Source organism: Pinus tabuliformis, chromosome 2_2 (assembly GCF_031772625.1).
Source record: "Pinus tabuliformis cultivar Carrire ecotype Pingquan chromosome 2_2, CPIR1, whole genome shotgun sequence".
NCBI classification, from domain to species: Eukaryota; Viridiplantae; Streptophyta; class Pinopsida; order Pinales; family Pinaceae; genus Pinus; species Pinus tabuliformis.
This window is the reverse complement of record NC_142300.1, coordinates 635,786,925-635,803,285: the sequence shown is the minus strand read 5'-3', so window position 1 is coordinate 635,803,285 and position 16,361 is coordinate 635,786,925.

Sequence of the window (16,361 nt, the reverse complement as noted above, 5' to 3'; positions counted from 1 at the left end):
AGCCAAAGGAATAGGTAAGAATAAATGCAAAGAGTTAACATTGTTAATGGGAAAAAATAGAGGCCCCGCCGAAGATGAAGCTGTGACATTGCTGGCAGAAGAAAATAGATTGCTGGAAGAAGAAAATTCTTTCCCGTATATGGGTAAAAAGTCTTGGAAGAGAAGAGCAGTCTCATTGATCTATTTTATCATATACTTCTATGATGGCGCTAATTCTGATGTTGTTGATGATGCTTTCGAAGCATACGCTCAAGCATGGGATATGTTGGACTTTGTTGATAAATCAGATCCAGAAACAAAAATAGTGAGCGACTCAGCTGACAAAGACTTCAATATTCTTATGAACATATGGAAAAATCTGCGTAAAAGGAAGTCTCAGTCTCCCGACAACAAGCTCAGAAAGCAAATAGAACAATTCATGGATGAACTTTCTCACAAGGATCTCCATGATTCAAGGGACTGGATGACCGCGGCCAGCAAAATTAGCCTTTTCAAACGACGGAAAACCATCAATCAAGATTCAAGTAATTCAGCCAAGATGGATGACAATGTAGAAATGTTGGCAAAACTTATTGCCCATTGCATAGAAAAAGAGCTACCGAAAGCGCTCATTGAAAATTGTAATAAATGGGCGCTGGACGGCAAGGGGCCAGCGATATACAAAGCAGCTTTTATAGCGGGGAAAGCCAGCGGACTGCTCAGTCAGGTATAAAGTAATTATTGCACTGCCATGAACATCAGCCATATCTAGCACTCACGAAGTAATGAAAATGGGCATCGTGAGATGCCAACGAAACGAATAATTAACATGTAACGCTGCTACCTTATGCTTTATAATTATACATGGCATGACGTTTCGATTTCTTTTCGTCTGCAGAACGGCAAAGGTGATGACGCAGTAAGTGACCCTGCAGCAGTTGAAGGGGAAGCTGAAACTGAAGGTGAAGGTGATGACGCAGTAAGTGATCCTGCAGCAGTTGAAGGGGAAGGTGAAGCTGAAGGCGAAGGTGATGACGCGGTAAGTGATCCTGCAGCAGTTGAAGGGGAAGGTGAAGCTGAAGGCGAAGGTGATGACGCGGTAAGTGAAGGAAAAGACACTATTATTGAAGTCTACACGGAAGAAATAGCATCTGCTTCATCTGCTATGATCGACCAACCAGGGAGAAGCTTCTCGAACGGATAGCGCTAATGTTTAATGACATCAGAATAAAGGTTTTATTGCATGGATTTGTGTTTTTTATTCGAGTAGACCAGTTTTCATGGCAGTAAATCTGTATGTCGCATAAAGAGCTCTTACAGTAAGACATAAAACCATGTTTTTTGTTTTTCTTTTTATTTCATCATCTTTAGTTTCTGTCAGGGTTTTCAACTTCATGTACGCGATTGATTGGCTGCAGGAATAATTAACGATTGAAGCCTTATCGAACAACAGTCTTTTCCTGTGATTAAGTGTGTTTTGCTTGATGCAGTGTCTATGAATTCCCTACAATCGGACTAAGGTTAATGCATGAGGTTAACTCAGTGATTCACAAGTTAGTATGTATATAGAGTATGTAACACGGTCTCCATATATCACCATTTTTAATTAAAAATAAGAGCCACTGAGATAAATGCATGCTTTTCATTTGCATAGTTATTGAAGAACATAAGTTAGAAGCAATACCCTTCATTTTTCAATAGAAGGAAGAGTACACTCTTTTATATATATAATAATGTTGAGAACGGATTGAACGCTGAGTGTCAGTAAATTTCAGTCGCAGGAAGAGTACAGCTAATATATATATATACATATATGTATATGTTAACAACAGATTGAACGCTAAATGCAAGTAAAAGAAGAACGACTATCAAATGACACTTGTACTCTACCGCCCAGGAAAACTTCTCTCTCCCGGATACTATCTCTACCTCTCACTTCAAAAGGTCACTTTGATGATTTCCTCTAGCAACTGCTGTGCTGCCCTCAATGAAAAATATGATCTTCTTGATCTTTCTTGGTGTGTCTTTCAAATGGCCCTAAAGTCTCTTTAAATAATTTTCTTGTTGACATTCAAAGGCCCATATTAGAAGCTAATCAATGACTAAGATCATTTCTGGTTGATTTCGTCTTCTTCTAGAAATTACACTGACAGTTAGATTAATACCCATTAATTATTTTAATTTTCTAATTTTAGACTTAGAGACCCCATATTAGAAGCTAATCAATGACTAAGATCATTTCTGCTTGATTTCCTCTTCTTCTAGAAATTACACTGACAATTAGATTAATACCCATTAATTATTTTAATTTTCTAATTTTAGACTTAGAGACCCACTAGCTAATTCTAGAAAAAAATAACTAGCTAAACTTCATAAAATTCAATACGTCCAAAATCCCAAAGACAAAAATAATTCTCACCCTACTATCCACATATTTTCATAGCTACGAGGAGCCTAACCATTATGTATCAAACTATTTCATCAACATAATGAAATTCTCTTAGCTACCACCTGAACCAAATTAACGTTTAAATTGCGTTCCACATGCTTCACATCTTCACATACTCCTACATGAAATAACATTGAACCTTTAGCGTTTCTCATTCAATATGTTGTTAATATATGTGCTTGAGCTTTCCCGTTTCTCATCCGGTATGCTGTTGATATTTGTATTTGAGCTTTCCCGTCTCTCATCCAGTATGCTACTGATATTTGTGATTAAGTAACCACGATTCATCTATATCTCATACTTTATCATTCGAGTCCAAATCTTTTGGATCGTACGCAAGGATTGAAAAATCTCAATCGGATGCCTAACAGGGTCCTAATGCTACCCACATTGTAATAAACCGCTGTTTGTTGGTTGGGCCATATCTGGGACTACTTAGGCGGATCACAGTGATCTTGGTGATTTTGGGGTTTGCCTGCCCTGCTATCTTATTTCTAATTTTTCATGATGTAGGCACATGAGATATGTGATATATTTAGGCAATTATGTATGTGTAAACAACTTTTACTGGTAATAGTAGGACTCTTAACTTCTCTTACTCAGTTTCAGATTTAGAAGAACATGATATTCGTAACTTCCGTAACTCTTCTTTAGCATCATAGTGAAGACGCTCGCCAGGATCTGATAGTATTGGATATGCTTCTCCAATCATTTGACACAATTTCTGTGCATCCTTGCAGACCTCCTCCTCGCATTCTTTAAGAGTCCATCATCTCCACCATCATTCCACACCAGGACTGACCAGCCTTGTTTGGATGACGTTTCTTGATCTCGCCTTTCGAGACGACTTCTTGATCTTAGGGAGGGCTCCACTACCTCAGACACCACTATGGCAATGATGTCATCTTCAAAGTTGAAGATACTAAATTCGCCCCAATCAAGGCGAAAAGTACGAAAATACCAAAGTTTGATTCGCACAGTCAATAATTCGATGAAATTCGATATTCGATAACATTCCCCGTATATAATGGGGTTAAAACAGGTCCGTTGAGTTTTTTTAAAGCTGAAAAAAAAAACTAATTTTTTATGATAAAATAATTATAATATGGCAGTGGTCTATAACGCCACTTTTTGAAAGTCTTTCTGGTGGGTTTTTCCAGTCGAAATCCGGCAGGAATTTATTGGAATCGCAAGTTTGGTAGCTAGTTTCTGCACAATGAAAGCGTCCCAGGGGTTTTTCAGGGTGCTGAATCCAAATATGCAGTTAAAAAACCATTTTAACTGCAACAAATCAAGATTTAACCTCAATTTCTTCCCCCGGATTCCATCACCGGAATCTCCAAAAAGTCGCATTATAGACAACTCCTATAATATGTAGTATTGTTGTTTAGTAATATTAACTTTTTTTATGTAAAAGGTAATTGATAATTATTTTTGATTAATTTAAATATTTATAAAGTTAAAAACTTTTAAAAACAGATATACATAAAACATGTTATATAATTATCATAAATTTCAATTTAAGATAGTCTTACATATAATATCATATTATATTTCTTAAAATTAAATTATTATTATTATTTAAAAAATTGTATTAAAAACTATAAATATATGAATTTTGAAATGTAACACCAATATTTTTTATATAAAAAACATAAAAAATAAATAAATTAAAAATTGTCTAAATATATTAATTATAAATAAATTATATTAAAAAAATTTAAAGATTTAGGCAAATTAGTTAATTTAAATGAATATTGTAACTAAAAAATATATTGTTATTTATTTTATTTTAAATTTATTATCTAATTATTAATTAAAAAATTAAAATTAATATAATATATGAATGAATAAATTTATTGTCTTCCGTATTTTTATTAAGAAAATTATATAGTATAAATAAATATTAAAATAGATTTGATAGGTGTTTTTTTAATTAAATATTATGAACTTGGTTTGGTACTTCATACAATGACAATTTATTTTCATAAATATTTAGATTTGATAGGTGTACTCTTTATTAAATCTTATAACACTTAGTTGCATACACAAGATTTTTTTGATTTTTTTTGTTATATATATATATATATATATATATATATCTATATATATATAAAACCATTTAATTTTAAACACCATGAAATTAGTCATTTCACGTAAATGAACTAATAAATTCAAATCTAAAAAAAATCAAAATTTATTTTTGATTTTCAAAATATTTAGTTTAATATTTAATTTTTTCAAAACTTTAATGAACTTTATAAAATCTATTTAGAAATTTCAAAACTAATTGAAAGTCGAGTCCTTTTTACTAAAGACAAAAACAATATTTCCTCTTCCAGAAGGTATATAAAATAAAAATAAAAAAATAAAAAGTAAAAAAGTTACATATTTCCAGTACAGAGGAAAAGAGAGACCAAATAAGAGAAAGAGAGACCAAATAAGAGAAAAGCCCCTAAGAACGAAGCAAAAATATCTAAAAAGAGTAGTTAGTAGCTTACCCAGATAACTTACATATAATACGGTAATACATGTTTGAACACAAAGTAAACAAAGATTTAGTGTAATAATAATAATAATAATTATTATTATTATTATTATTATTATAATAGAAAATTGAGGAATTATTGAAAAAAAGAATTTGAACATCAATACTGAAAATGGATAAATTTGATAAGGAATCTACTTTCCAAATATATTATTTTAAATAAGTTCTGCATCTTATTTTTTTAAATAGACATTTATTATTTCTATAAAAATCTATGAACATTTATTTTTAAATAAATATTATAAATAAGCTTTGAACATTTATTTTTAAATATGTATTTAATTAAAAACAAATTTATGGAAGTTTATAGTTTTTTTAATAATATTAAAAAAAAAATTATAATTATTAAAATATTAAAATATTATAAATTTTTTTAAATATATGTAGGTTTAATTTAAAATTTTTAAATTATGATTGAATTTTTTTGATCCAAGATTTACGAGTATCCCCTCTAATTAAAAATCCAAATTTGATAACTATGCTTCTAATAAAGCAAATTCATTGCTTTTGAACCGAGAGATAAAACCTAATATAATAATCTGCTATCGTCGCAACTTAGGCCTTATTCATCCATTCCCGATTTTCTTAATGTTATATATCCCACCCTTTTAGACTTAGACTTATTGAGACAACTGCATATGTAGGTATGATAAGTTATCAGCAGCTAAGCTCTTATATTTGAGAATGAGCAGCCTAATATCTCTGGCACTTGTGGTAAGATTATAACCTTTCATCATGAGTTTTGTGCATCTCCATCTCCTGTCCTCTGGCATATTCCACCTCTTTGCAATATTTGGGACATTCGCAGTTTGATTTTTATGATGGGGTTTGTTCTTTCAATCTATGCGGATGTGGCATGGCTATTTTCATAGATGCAAACACATTGGTATGGTGAGACTGGAACCAACTCACAAGCTGAGAGATTGTGTTCTTTACTTTATGTAAGGTTCTAACTAGCTCGAACTTCAGGAGATCACCATTTTTGGAAATTCCAAAGTTGTAGCTGAATGGGGTAATTGGTGAGGCTGGTTGCACTCTTTGATAACTAGAAAGCCAACACTAAATCCCTGATAAAGAGTTTCGTTCTATCACCATTGCCCACATATACCGGTGTCAAAATAGTGTTGCAGGTCGTCTATCTCAGGCTGGCTGCTCATCAGATCCCAATATCTACCAATTGTTTCTGCATAACTATATGCTTGAGTCGGGTCATCTCTGCATCTAAACAGTCCTTCAACTGACTTGTTGAATCTCCGGATTTCTCCTCAAATATCTCACAAGTTGGATACCTCCATGGGAGTTCGATTGACTGTCAGAGAAATACTCTGTTTTGCGCAAGAGGATGAAATTTTTTTCGAGGTCAATGCCACATCTCTCATCCGGTTCTACACTCAAGAGGAGGTACTTTAGATCTTGCAGGTTTTTGATCCACAAATTCATCACAAGGGCGAACAACTGCTCGACTGGTGCTACCGTTCCTTAAAATCTGTCTTTTGTTTCCCACAGGGAGATCCTTTAGAGCGCTATTAACCATACCCATTGTATGTCTCAAAGGTTTATTTTGGATCCAGCTGATCCAACTGACAATGTTTTTCCTTTACAACAAGTAATAGAAACTTTTTTCTGTTTGGAAAAAGAAGTAGTTATCAGCAGCTAAACCTTCTCACTAAAAACAGCTGAAACGCTAGAAATCTGAAGCAATCAATCCTTGCCTCTGTCCTGATAGCCCAACAGTTTCATGTATTCTCTCAAGATATCGGAGATGGAATGGTGCACACATGTGACATTTTACCCTTCAAATTCGTTCTCTGATTGCAGCACTACTACCGCTAGAATTTTCATCTTCTCTTTCATTCCGCTTTGCTAGAATTCTTCAGATTCATCAAAGAATATTATATTGGGAGCTTCCAAGTGTGCTCTTTCAAATGTCTCACGAAGCAAAACTATTTTGCAATCCATGAGCCCTAGCATCCATGTCATCTTTATTTTACACAGCAGCCACTTCGAGCTGGTCAAACCATGTTGCCTACTCCTGGAGCTCCTCAATGCCAACAGTTCTCTAATCCGTGTATCTTCCAAGGAACAGCCACACCAAAGACCGTCACCGTGTGTTCACTCCAGCACCCATAGATGTTTCTAGGCGTGGTCGTTGAGTACTTCACTGGTTAAACATTTTATTCTTTATCTGAAAAAAAAAACGTTGCTTGCTTGATCGTACAGGCCCTTTCACCACATCAATGTCATTGCCTCCATCAATCCTCAGCAACGCACTATATGCTAGCACACATGAAAAATCCCCCAGTATCATTGATTCACACTAGTTTCAGTAAAATAGTCGTCATCATCAAATTCCCCATGCTGGCCCTCTTTCTGATCAAGCCATCAGTGAGCCGAATGTCTAAGAGCTTCACCAACAAATAGATTGTCGTGATACAAAGTTAAGGTATGTGAAGCTTCTTTATTACATCGGATAAGTTTCTTTATCCACAAACAATAGATAGTATTTTGTAAATCAGAATGTGTTTGGAGATATACATAACAAAGGCTTTAAACTAAATACAATTCGCAATATATTTGAGATAAAGGAAATCATAACTGTCTGCGAGGTTCTTTGACTGCATAACTTAACTTTTGGTTTAGAACGAGAATGATTCCTTGGTTAAAAAAATTCTACTGGTCGTAGAATGATCATGTATGGTGCTAAAATTAGGTTTGAAGGGTAAAGTGTAGTCTTACCAAGTAAATAAATTTTGCAACATTTAGTTGTAAATATTTTGTAAACTTTTTATGTATGTATAGTGTTAATGTATATTATATGATTTAAAAGGGGTATATATGAAAATAATTTTGAGAAATATATAGGAGGTTAAATATATATTCAATGAGATAATTATTTATGGAATAATGGTTGATTTAATAAAGGGTTGCATATAAAGGTTATCAAGTATATTTTAAGATTATGTAGTTATTAATGAAGTAGTATATAACTTGTATGTCTAAATGTATTAGAGTATTTTGGAAGATTTTTTGTTTTTTTTAAGGGATTTATTGTTTATTTTACCTTTGTATTTTGGAATTGTATTTCACGCTCACATTTGGCAAACATGGTGTGTACTTTAGTTTCTTATGATATTTCAAGGTTTTGTTAAATAACATTTAGTTTCATAATATAGTTTGGCTCCTTCAAATGAGTTATTTCGATATTTTTGCTATAATTTGTTTTTGCAAATTTTGAGAAAGAGAAACTTTTGGGAGCTTGAGGAGACTTAGTATAATACATGTTATAAACGTTTTACATTCTAATTCAATACACTTTCAAAAATATAGGTTATGGAAATTAGGGTTTTTCATTATAGAATTAGTCTCAAATAAGTAGTATTTGTAGAATAGTTATAACTCTTTTTTGGTACATTTCAAATAGCTAAATTTTTAGGAGTTTGAGTATACATATCTAAGTATTTTTGGAAAAATTTTGAATTTCAATTCCCTATAATTTTCAAATTGTATGTTGTGGAAGTTAAAGTCTTTGATTAATTGTAAAACTATGGAAAATAGGCGTTCTAAATTGACTACCCCCGATTTCATTAGAAAGAGAAAAATCATAGTGTCTAAGTTAAAAAAATCATTATTAGATTATTAAAAATAGGACATGTGGCATGCTATAAAAGTTCACTTTTTAGAAAGGAGAAAAGTTAAGTTTTGTGAAAGTTACCATAACTTCCACTTCGAACATCCAAATTTGGGCAAAGTTATGGCATTATAGAGAAGATATCCCAAGATATTAAAGGCCAAAATTTTACACTTATAAGGTTCAACTTTGCCCAAATTCAAACATAGATCAACCACCTAAAAAATATGTTAGCATCAACTATGGGCATCTTAGTTGGTGAATGTGTTGGGTGTGGAACCTGATTATCTTCTTTATTCAGAGGTATCACCATGTTGGCCCCATTTTCTAACGGGGCAGCAACGCCTCCCATTTAATCGCCATCAGGGGGGCGACGACGATTTTATGAGCCCCCCCACCCCCCCGGCGTGGGTTTGGGGGCAGTGCCCCTAAAGCTAAAAATAGATGAAAACTTACCTTGTAAAATATTGTAATTTCGTAGTCAATCTTAGTCGTTCATTACGCGGACGATCTAATGATACAAGTTATGTTAATTTAGGGGTTTTTCCCCTATAAGGAAACCTTTAGTTTATATGATGGAATTGTATTGTGATTGTGGATTATTATTATTAGCGAGAAAGAGAGATGATATTGTGTGAGAGTGAAGAGGAAATTACAATGGATCTTTTGTAGGTTGTATATCTTCATTTTGTTGGATAATATAAAGGAAGGAATGGTTGTTTCTCCATGGATGTAGCCTAAATTAGGTGAACCACGTATATCTGTGTCTCTCTTGTTTTATGCATTTTATGTGTTTTTGTTTCTGCAATATTTTATGTGTTCCATTTCTTTGTAATATATAATTTTCTAATAACTAGTGTCAAAGCCAAAGGTCTATTTAGTTGATAAACTTGCAGAAGAGAAGGGTTCATGGTTCAAGTGGGAGAAATGGCAGAAGATGGTAGGTTTAGGGTCGAGAAATTTAACGGCCAAAACTACCAACTGTGGAAGATGAAGATGGACGATTTTTTGTATCAGAAAGATTTGTATCTACCATTGAGCGGAAAAACAAATAAGTCGAAGAGTATGACAGAGGCAGAATGGGAGATTTTCAATAGAAAGGCGCTTGGAACAATACGGTTGTGCCTTGTGGTGTCAGTAGCCTTTAATATTTCAAAGGAAACGAAAATAGAGGGTTTAATGAAGACATTGGCCAAACTATATGAAAAACCCTCAGCCTCAAATAAGGTATTTCTTATGAAGCATTTATTTAGTATGAAGGTGTCAAAAGTTGGATCTGTTGCTGATCATTTAAATGAATTTAATATGGTTACTAGTTAGTTGCATTTTGTAGGGGTAAATTTTGATGATGAAGTTAGGGATATGTTATTTCTATGCTCAGTGCCAAAAACTTGGAATGGTTTAGCTATGGCCATTAGTAACTTTGTCTATGGATCTATTACTTTAAAGGTTGATGATGTTTTCAGTGCCATTCTTAGTGAGGAAATGTGACGAAAAATCTCTAGTGAGACATCAGGTAATGCTTTGACTACAGAGAATAGGGGAAGAAAAATGCAGAGAGGAAAGAACCCAGGGTATTGCAGTAAGCCAAGGCAAGGTAGATCCAAGTCCAGATCGGGGATAATTTGTTGGAAATGCAGGAAGAAAGGACACCTAAAGAAAGATTGTAAGTCTCGGAAGGGAAAAGTTGGAGATACACAACAAGAAAACAATCATGAAGTGAATGTGACAGGTGATGTGTTGCAAGACACTTTTATTCTCTCATTAGAAAATATTATTGATGCCTGGGTGGTAGATTCAGAGGCCTCTTTCCATGCCACACCTGATAGGAAAATTTTCATGATTATGTTCAAGGAGATTTTGGATATGTTCGTTTGGGTGATGATAAACCTTATAAAATTGTTGGAATGAGTAAGGTTTTTATAAAACAGTAGAATGGAAACCAATGGCTATTAAAGGAGGTAAGACATGTTCCAGATTTAAATAAAAATATAATTTCAACAGGGCAGTTAAGTGGTGAAGGCTGTGTGACTACTTTTACAAATAAAACTTGGAAGGTCACTAAAGGAACCTTGGTAATAGAAAAAGGAAAAAAGGTTGGTACATTGTATTTATGCAATGGTATTTATAATTTTGTTAATGCTTTAAACTCCACAAAAGAAAATACAAAATTATGGCATCATAAGCTTAGGAACATGAGTGAGAATAGGATGCAGATTCTTCACTCAAGAAATTTGTTTCCAAGTTTGAAGCATGTTGATTTGGATTTCTGTGAGAATTGTGTTTATGTAAAACAGAAGTGAGTCATATTTCTCAGAGTTGTGAAAGAAAATAAAAGTGAAAAATTAGAGCTTGTGCATACGGATGTATGGGGACTTGCTCAGGTATCATCTCTCCGTGGCTCTAGCTATTATGTAACTTTTATTGATGATGCAACTAGGAGAACATGGATTTATTGTATTCAGAATAAATATGATATATTTGATACTTTCAAGAAATGGAAAGCTTTGGTTGATAATGAGACAAGAAAGAAGTTAAAGTGTCTCAAATCAGACAATGGAGTTGAATACTGCAACAAATAGTTTGATAAGTACTGTTCAGAGCTTGGAATTCACAGAGAAAAGACAATTCTAGAAACACCACAGGAAAATGGTGTATCAGTAATGGTGAATAGGAAAATCATGGAGTGTGGAAGGTGCATGAGATTGCATGCAAGATTGCCTTTACAATTTTGGGTAGATGTTGTAGATACTGTGTTAATTTTTCAACTGTGGTCACATTCAACCTTGGACAACTCAAATGACCAATATAATTATTTAATTGGATTCCTCTTTTCAAGAGGATCGAAATAGATCTAAATATTACCTAATTTGGTCAAGCGAAAGTTGAGTTATGAATTATTTTATTCATACATGTATTATGAAATAGGTCAGCCCTAACCACATGAGTAACTACTTGGGTAAGTCTTAACCCCAAGTGAACCCTCAGGAAAGCCTATAAATAGAAGATACCTCAATATAATTTGGACACATCTTCTCTTCTCTTTTGTCTTGGTTCACACAAGTTTGATGGAAGGAGTTCGCTCAAGGGTATAAAATCATAAGCAAAAGGTTTGCTCTGGGTTAGGGTCTTTTGGATCTCGGTCGCTGACACAGAACATGGCATTTTGGTCCCTGAATGCTGACACATAAGCCTATGAGAGCGACTATAGACCCTTGGATGCTGGCACATAGGCTTATGGGAGAGACTATGGCTTTAGAGGTAGATCGAAAGGTTCAGGTTCCTGGTCGCTCACACGGGATAGTCCTGAGAGTGACCAGGACATCTTAGTTGCTTGTAAAACAATTGTAAGGGAGTGACTCTAGGATTTAGGTGTATTGCGCCATAGTTTCATGCATAAAGAATTTTTGAGAGAGATCGTGCTGTCATAGCCACCCACATACAGTGCCCGAAAGAGCGGCCAAGGAATTTCGGTTGCACACAGACAATTTTGATGAGAGCGACCCGAGTTCAGATCTAAGGTTTGACATCTTGAATTCAGTTGACTTTAGTGATCTAGTAGATCTGGGTTTCTCTCTACATTTATGCATATCTATAGATCTATAGATCTATAGATCTGATCTTTTAGTATCTACTACAAACATATGTATTGGGCTCATTGATAGTGATATCAGTGCTCAACAATGTTTGGCATAGTGACAATAGTATACAGTAGTTGACATCAGTTTGTGACAACACATTACAACCATCAGTATGAGGATTCTAATTCCTAGCATGATTAGATCTGTTTCATGAATATCATTATTGTTTTGCTGCATAGATAAAGTTATGGATCATTGTACTCTCTTTTGCTGCATCATTTGATGACGATCTAAGAAGAAGAATATTTGCAAGGGTTTTCCCCATAGTGGGTTTTTCCCTAGTCTCAGACCAATCCTGGTGTCTCTATATGTGTGCATTTTTTCTTCTATTGTTCCTTTTATGTTCCACTACATTGATGATGATGGTGATGTTGTTTCTTTCTATGTTATTTCACATGTTGACGTATAATGGTGTAGATATTAATAATGTAATGATGATATGGGGTGAACTTAATGTATTAATGATGAAATTTAACTATCATAGCAAATAAAAAAGTCACCCTATGAAAATTTAACATGCTATTAGAGTTGGGCTACAGAAAAGTCATCGAGATCACCCCGATGATGACACCTTTGATGGAAGCAAGAAGAGGATGGTGGAGACCTAAAATAATTCTAGGGTTTGAAGATAACCCTAGGAATCTTGATGATTAAGGTTTGATGGATTATATGAGTTTAGGTTTGGAGATAAAATCATGGTTTATGGAAATGGCTTGAGATTAGATGTATGAAACTCTAGCATGGTCTATGTAAAGATGCTCAAGCACTTGACGAAGATTCAATGAAACCCAAAATGGGATAATTCCTAGTAGATTTGGTTGACACTTAAAGGCAACATTGGTATATGGACCATAGACATTGATGGATCTTGAAGCTTGGTTCAAGAGGGAGAGGATCACCTCTCATTGAAGATAAGCATTCCAAGCAGTCTATGTCTAATGAAAAGGTGCTCAAGTATTTGAATACCACAAGGTATGCAGGGTATGTTGTGTTTCAACTATTGGTTTGGTAATCCCTAAGGTATGATGAGAATGCCTATTTCTTTGATGGCTCATACATGCATATGATAGTGACTTGGATATATGTCTCCTATGATGAAATTATGCACTTGGTGTTGAACATTTTATGATCTTGATCTATCAAGATAAATGATCAAGATAAATTATGAAATTATGATCTATCTGTTGGATATCTTGGTATCTATGATCTTTTTGTTCGATATCTTGGATATATACTTGTCATGATGGATTTCATTTAGAAGGCTAGCTCATTGACTCCTATACTTAATTCTACTGATAATTCTTGTGATAAGCATGCTGAAAGCATATCGAAAGAGAGAATTTGACACTCTTGTTGTTTTGATAAAGCTTTATTGAATGACCTAATCGGATCTCATTGGTCATGAAGTGCATGATAACCTTGATGTGAGAGGTATAAATGTAAGATTGGTATTCCATATCTCTTACTACCTGTGGTTTTGTCTTGACAACATATGGTTAAATTGAATGTCCTAAATTGATCAAGTGACTTGATAAAAAGTGCGTTTGTATTTGAGATCTATCTGTTTCTTTGATTCTAAACCTTTGATGAAAGATTGATGTCATGATGATGATAACCCTATCTTTATGATCTAAGAGATCTGTTGTTGCATGACTCAAGTAGAGACAAATTGCTTACATGAATGAAGATGAATGATGAAAATCCTTAGTCAGAGGGAGAATCTCTTCTCAAGATTCTTACCCTTATTACTATTTATATTCTATGTTGCTAAAGTGTGATTTATGTGCATCTCACAGTATTGATCTGTAGCAAGGTCTTAGATTTGAAGCCCATATAGAAATTAGGGTTTCTACTCTGGACGCAGTCACTCATCTGGGAGATCTCGTCCCTGGATGTATGCATGCTAAGGCCTAGACAACGTCTAGGCATCTAAAGTCGCTCTCATACTAACTTGAAGGGAGCGCCTAGAGGTTTGACTATAGTTCACCATCATATGAAGCTTTCTAAAGTTGTTTGAACCCTGAATCATGATGTCCCTGACATATTCTTCTACTGTTAACTGATTTCTGAAGTTGTTGAGTTAAATTGTTGATCATATAATGAATTATTGTGCATGAACTCAGAAGATCACCTGGAAGACGTCAGTACCACAGATAAGATCTGCTAGTAGGAAAATATTGAATGTTTTCCATAACATGAACATGCAGACTGAACTTATGTTTGCAGGTGACCAGGACATACATGTAGATATGTCACTATGTTTGTGCTGCATGAGGATGGCATGATTTGTCTTACTGATATATATGATTCTTTCCAATAACTTTGAATTAATAATTGAGATGTGCTTTGAATATAGATCTCTCAACAATAGAGAACTTGGACTTGACCTGATGATCTAATTTGATGATTGTTGATTTTCCATTATAACAATGCTATGTGGGCATGATGAACTATGTGGAGATTGGCCTCATTATTCTTAGAAAAATGGTTGAGGTACTGATAGTTATGATTCAACATGAAAATGGAGCTTGCATGCTTAATCCTTAGTGCATGCATTTACACCTAGTGACAAAAATGACTTGCAGTATGATTATGAGAATGACTTGATCAAGTTCAGATTGATATTGCATGGTTGTTGAAAACTTGTTGGCATGATGAAGTCATGATTTGATATGAGCTCTACCTGTCTCCTGGTTGAAAGTATTAATACTGAGATAATGATGACTTTGATAATGGTCATGATCGAACTTCTAAATTCTGATGAGATGGCTTTGCTGATATGATACAACATTGATTTGTGTAAAGCTAATTATCTTGGCTTAGCAAGACATTATGCTTAGAGCATTGCAATCCTGATATGTCTATATTTGACAGTTATCTGATGAATTCAGGATGATGAGTTCCAAGGTATGGCTTTGATATTAATTATGGTTTTGGTTATATATCCTGATGATCTATTTGTGATAGGTGATGAGCCTCTAATGATCTAAATTAGAGGGAGATGGATTCTAAAGCCTGAAATAATGTATCATAGCATGATGAATCTATTTCTATAATTTGAGAACGAATTTCCATATTGAAAAGATATGGGAAAATGATTTTGAATAATGAAAATGTAAATCCTTGGATACTCCAATTTTTAGTTCAAGATGTTGTTAAACTTGACATTGCACCCAACAATTGATTAAAGAATTGATGTTCCATTTTGAGCATCCATCTGCATATGTATGATGTGCATAGAACTTGATTAAATTCATGATTGAACTGCTTTAGTCACATAGAGTTTCCACCAAGAATGCTTTGAAATATCTGCATGAGGTGTTCTATTTTTTAGCATGAGATAACTCTCTTTTGATATGTGTTTTCATAGATGTATTGTTGATATTTTAGATTATTTTTGATAACTACATTTGGATGTTGATTTAGTATAAGATCTGCCAATATATCTTGGATGAGAGGTCCATAGCATGACCGAAGTTGATCATGATGTTGCTAACATGGCTAGCTATAATGCAGGATGAAAAAGCTCCTTAGAGAGTTGGTTTGAGCATGAGCTAGATATGACATGGTCACATTACGATGACTGGAAATCCCATACATATAGTTGGGACCAAGATACTCTCATATCGAGACAAGTGTAGTTGTTTGAAACAAGCTCAAGCTTGTGGTTAGTACCTCCTTGAGAGGGAGGATGATTATGGTATCCTTTTGTGATTTAAATGATTATATATCATATGAAATTATATTTGATTTGATGTTCTATATGAATAGGAAATAATTTCTATTGCGACAAGATGATACCATATTCAAGTATGATGAGAGAAGCACTGAGCGAGGACATTGGGCCAACTCTTCCCCCCTATTTGAGATATCAGGGTTAGGAATTAAGGGATAAGGACTCCTAGGGTTGAGGGAAATCTGGCCAATAGGTCACTCCCCTATCTATTACCCATAGAGTTGAGGGTTTTACTCCCCTATCTGGTCTTTGCATAGTATACCCCATTTGGCATCATACCCATAAGAAGGGCTTGTTGGGAATATTACTCCTCATTTGGTCAACAAGTTGAGGGTGTGCTTGGGGTGTACAACCAAAGGTTATTATGATGCAGATGTTCT